This window comes from Macaca mulatta, chromosome 2 (genome assembly GCF_049350105.2).
Source record: "Macaca mulatta isolate MMU2019108-1 chromosome 2, T2T-MMU8v2.0, whole genome shotgun sequence".
Classification (NCBI taxonomy): Eukaryota; Metazoa; Chordata; class Mammalia; order Primates; family Cercopithecidae; genus Macaca; species Macaca mulatta.
In genome coordinates this window covers 89,632,975-89,638,974 of record NC_133407.1, presented here as the reverse complement: position 1 = coordinate 89,638,974, position 6,000 = coordinate 89,632,975, and positions in this window count along the sequence as shown.

Below are 6,000 nucleotides of genomic sequence, written 5' to 3'. Positions count from 1 at the left end.
GTGATAAACTGGCTTTAAAAATATATAAACAGTAGTATCTGAGTTGTGATAAACTAATATAAATTTATAAAGGACTGCAAAGTTATATATCAAAATATTAACCATAATTATCTCTAGGGTCTTATAAGTAGTTTTTTGTGCTTTTCTCCTTTAATGTATACTTTATTCTCTCCACATTTTTCAAGGTATGTGTTATTTAAAAAGGAAAATGTATGTGTTTTAAAGATACTCTCAATGATATTTTCATCTTTCTTTGTAAGGACAATTAAACCTTAAATGCATAAAAAGCCTCACACATTTTAAAGTATTTCACACCATTATCTCATTCCAGGCATACAATATCCTTGGAGGAAGGTATTACAGAGAGTGGACACTCACTCACAGACAAGGAAAATGAAGGCCAGTGGTCAGCCAACCACTAACTACTCTTAATGTAGGAGACATTAAGAGTCAGAGTTGGGGAACAAATTCGAGTTTTGGGGTCCCTATTTCCAACACTTAGATTATATGCGAGTTATGTTACACTGCTGGTTTTCACATCTTTTTAAACTAAATCCATTCTTGTGTCTTAATTTTTATATCTGTTCCTGCATGTAATGCATTTTAAGAAGCAAGCAGATGCTAGGCCAGACGCCGTGGCTCAGGCCTGTAATCCCAGCCCTTTGGGAGGCCAAGGTGGGCGGATCACTTGAGGTAAGAAGTTCGAGACCAACCTGGCCATCATGGTGAAACCCTGTCTCTACTAAAAATATAAAAATTAGCTGGTTGTGGTGGTGGGCACCTGTAATCCCACCTACTTGGGAGGCTGAGGAAGGAAAATCACTTGAACCCAGGAGGCGGAGATTGCAGTGAGCCAATATCACACTGCACTCTAGCCTGAGCAACAGAGCAAGACTCTGTCTCCAAAAAAAAAAAAAAAAAAAAAAATTTAAATAAATAAATCAAACAGAATAAAGCAAAGTGCTCAATAAACATTTGTTAATTAATTTACAACAATCTTTCCCTCTTTGTGTTTTTTTCTTAACTCATTTATCTATGCAGCTAAACATACTTGCTTAAGAATTGAAGAATAACACTTCAGTCAAATTTTCCTTTATGCTATTTTCTAAAGGTTGAAATTCTGGGGATTTAAAATACGTATACTTCCCTAACTACTCATGCAGTTCTGGAGAAAAGGGTATAAGAAAAGACAAACCTGAATATGCATCTAAGCAGTTTATATAGAGCAATGCCTAGAAGGGAGCAAGGGGTACTGCATCAGTGCCCACTCCAAGCCTAGTGGATAGTAGAGAGAGGCAGAGGGGAAGGCAGATGTATACTTTCCAGTTCAGCCCCCTTCCCAGTCCAGTCCAGAGTGCGATCAGCAGTCAGGATAAATGGAGTTCCAACGGACAGCCCCAGGATGCATGGTAGAGAAGGTGCAAAATGAAAAGAGGAATACCCCAGGATACCAGGATGAAAGGGAAACTACCTAGCTTCAAAGTTTCTTTCCTAGGTGGGCTAATTTGTTGTTTGCATCAGCAGAGTCACTGCTACCATGCTGGAAGAAATAAGAAAAAGGTGCCCCTTCTTCCTGTGGACATAGTCTGGAACCAAAGGGTGCAGCTTAGTGAGTAGAGTGGGGGTTGTGTTACAGCCCTGGCTTGTCCCCTGGTCAGGAGATCTCACGCAGTAAGCAACCTGCACAACTGTGTGCTGCAGCCCTGCTCAAGAACTGCAAACATAATCAAGTTGGGTCTGCCTCTGACTGGAGGGTAATTTCAACTCCTTGCCAAAAAAGTATCCTTTGGTTGATAAATATACATGCACATACATCTGATGTATTACAGAGACAAAGAGGTGATTTTTAGAGTCCAGAGGTAAATGAGTTATTTCCCTAGTTAAAAGGAGAAATGGATACTCTCCTCATGGAGTATTGTAATAATTGAATAAGATTATATATGTCACGCACAATACCTAGCACTAATCAATCCGTAAAATGTTGGTTCACTGCCATTTTTCCCTTGCTAATACTGAAACTATTTAGATAAAGCTGCCGTTGCTGGAGTAATTTTTAAAATCCAACTCTTTCTTGCAGTAAATCTCAAAACCTTCCTGTTTCCCACATAGGAACAAACTCTATCCCCTCCCCTACACTCTCCTTACACCATATGCATTGTAGAGTAGCAGGCCGTCTGCCCTAGACACTGAATCCAAGTGGAAGAACTGCAAGTTAGTTTTGTGTGAAATGTTAGAGCAAAACTCAAAGCCAGCTCTGACTTTACATTTTATAATGAAACTAAAATTTGGCCCATATTTGCAAAAAATGTTGCCAGCATTTGCTATGGGCCTGCGAGCAAAAGATTCCAGATTTGTTGAAAGCCAGGCAGAAGTCAGGCATATCTTCCAAATGTCATTTTGAACACTGACCCTGAAAAAAATGAGCAGAAGTTGATGCACAAGACTGTGAAGGAAAAATGTGCCGAGTCATAACTTCCAATGAACATGGGTCACAGCCCTTCCGGCAGCTCTATCTGAAATGAACTCCATAGGCAGATGAGCTGTTTCTGAACATTTATCATGGCCTCTGATGAGGCAGTACATTTTCTCTTTTCCTATGGCTTTTCAGTTAAAAAATTATCAATGCTTAGAGAATCCACCTGCCATCCTTTGGCTAAATTAAAAGGCAGTGGTAAGAGGACAGCCATGCTCTGTTAGTGGTCCCAAACTTGGCATTGATTACTAGGCTGGCATATGATGGCACTGTTTTCAAAATAGCCTTTATCCTATTGCTAAGGTAGCTGCAGCCCTCTCAGAACCTCTGAACCCTGGGATCTCACAAGTAGACAATGACCACCATGGTGTTTATATTTTATTAAATGCCATATAGCCAGATTTTTCTAACCTGGTATAACTTTAGCCAGAGACAATTTCTAGAGGATGAAACCCAAGGCAATTATCTAACATGTGGTATACATGAAAATTTGTACAAATCAGAGAAACACTATTATCAAGACAAGCTTGAGAATGATGGAGGATGTTATACAAAACACAGATCAAATGCTATAATTAAGCAACTTAAATCAGAATGAAAATGCACACAAAAACAACACAAAATGCAGGCATCCTGAAGCTTGGGAAATAAAAAATAGGTTCTTTTCAGGTTGAGAATAAGGTGGGGGACGAGATAACAGAAAACAAGTTAAGACCTTATGTTCTCTTTGGAGTCTTCTGAGTTCTAACAACTTCCCAGCTGAGCATGACCGGTGAGACGAGATCCAGTGAGACGTGCAGGAGAGAGAAAAATAAAGTCCTGGATTTGCCCTTTGACTCTCACCCCATGGTCTATCTTCTGCATCTGACCAACATTTTAGTATTCATGAAGATTAGGACACGCGTGCCTCTTGGCAAACAACTCCAAATCCTGGAATCTCACCTTTCCCCATTCCCATAAGTAAATCAGTAGCCTCTATGGTGATGAACAACAAACCAACAAACAAAAAACCTCTCAAAAATAAACATATGAATAATCTTAATGACATTTCCCCTCCTTGGAATTTTTGAAGCATTTTATTGGCTCTCAGGATTTCTGATCCTTTATTACGGTCGTTCGTACGTGTCTTATCTCCCTTACCATATACCCTGAGCACTAAGTGCAGGACAATTTACTGCCTGGTCATTCACAGATCTAGTAGGGCACCTTGAGTAAAAGAAATGTGTCAACATTTATTCCTCTATTCACAATATATCCATATACTTTCCTAAGCCCAAAAGTGATACATAATTAAGGACAAAAAGATAGCCATTTGAACTGCAGAATAGTTTCAGCATCATTCTGTTTCCTCCTGAATGTATTTCCAGATTCATTTTTTCCACAAGTGTAAGAACAAGGAGCTTTGCTAGAATGCAAGGTACTTTTGCCAGGATTCCAGAGTAAAGACAACATGGTTTCTGCCCACCAGAATTTACACAGGGACACAAGAAATCGAGAAACCATTGCAACAATGTAGTGATGGGTAGTTTTGTGTACCAGGGTGCAATCATGGCTCACTGCAGCCTTGAACTCCTGGGCTCAAGCAATCCTCCCACCTCTGCCTCCTGAGTAGCTGGGACCACAGGCACAAACCACCATGCCCAGCTAATTTTATTTTACTTTTTTGTAGACACGAGGTCTCACTATGTTGTCCAGGCTGCTCTAGAACTCTTGCGCTCAAGAGATCCACCTGCCTCAGTCTCATGAAGTGCTGGGATTACAGGTGTGAGCCACTGTGCCCTGCCTAGTTTTGCTTTAAAAATGATTTAGAAAGAGGGCGATAGTGGGACTCCAGAAGAGGACTTATCAATTAGCCTCCTCCTGGAAATCCAGAGAACTTTGGGCACCCAGGGGAGATGTTATCAGAGATGAGGCTGGAGATGCACATAGTCTTCGTGACACATGGTCTTGATGACTTCATGCCAATCAAGTTCAATACTGACTGCCATGCACATGGCAGTTGCTTCATATTTGCTGCACAAAGCAAAGGTAGGCTGGAACAGACAGCTTTCAAGCTATAAGCTCTTTAACTAGGTAGGCTATGGAAGCATTAACATGGATGATCCTTTTTTGAAGACCCATTCTGCTTCCCAGTTGGCCTTCTTAGGAAAAGGGAATCCCTCCCAAGAGGTAGGCAAGCCCAGGGTAATCCCATTGTACCATCTAGGCCTAAGGGAGACAGTCTACTGAAATATAAGATAGGGACACACACAGCATTGTCTGAATTATCTCTGTGCTATTCCCAGGGCCTAGACAATATTTGACACAAAGTAAGCCTTCAAGAAAAATTTGTTGAAACAAATGAATGAATCAGGAAAGAACCTAAAACAACAAGCCCAAACATAGAGCAGAGGCCACAAAAACTGAAGCAATTCTTTTACCTTCCTTCTTCATATTGAGATTTTCACCACCACCACCCTAAAAAAAGTTCCTGGGTTCAATACTTCCTTGACCCTTCCTCTTGGGGTGTATGAGAGGAGGAATCAGAGCTCTCCCTGGATATGGAAGTATATGCAATAAATTCATTTTTACAGTATGCTCGAAGTTTTGCTGGGAATATACTAGAGAACAGGAGAAAGCGCTTACTTCATTCAACTTTAAGGTTAAAGAAGGTTTCTTGGAAGTGGAGCCATTTGAGCTATTTACATTCCACGAGAACCACAAAGTCTGCCCTTCAGAAGAACTCTCTACTTAAAACATGAAGAGAAAGACAACGAAAAAGACAACTTCATGCTTTTCCCCATTAAAAAAAAAAAAGAAAGAAAGAAAAAACAAATAACAACAACAAAATTGTCACAGATACCAAAGACTATTTTCTGGCAACATAATCCTGAACTTATTTAAAATGCTGGTAGCTTATTCAACAGTTCAAGAGTAAGAAAAAAAATTAAGACAACATCAAATGTGGCAGGGAACACGGACTGAGAATTTAAGTATGCCTGTATGTTTATCGTGAGAGAATGAGAGATACTTTCCCTAGCTCCATTTCAAGGAGAAAGCAAGGCTCTGTGATCTAGATGTCTGAGACTTGACTCACTCCAAGGAAGAGAGTTTTCAGAAGCTTAGGCTCCCAAAGGAGATAGCTGTATTATTCAAGAGGAAAGCTCAGAAGTTTCTAAAAGATATGACCTTTTTATCCCAGTGGACCTTAAGGCCTCGTCCTACGCAGGGCTACTAACGAGGTGATGGAGGCCTAGGTCTAAATCCTGCTATCTGTAGCCCAGGAAGGATAAAAAATCCCCAGGGCCAAGTGCAGGGTGTGGCACCAGATACACCCTCTTCTCAGTGAGCCCCTCCAGCAGCAAGACCAGAGGCCCTTCGTCAGATTTTCTGAAAGGTATAAGACCCTCTGTTCCCTTGAACAATGAAAGGAAAGTCAGGGGCAAAAATAGATTAGGTTAAATTTCCTACCAGCATTGCAGAGAAGAGGAGGGAATAGAGTCAGATTTATTTGAACAGAAATAAACATTTCCTACTCCCAGAGGTGA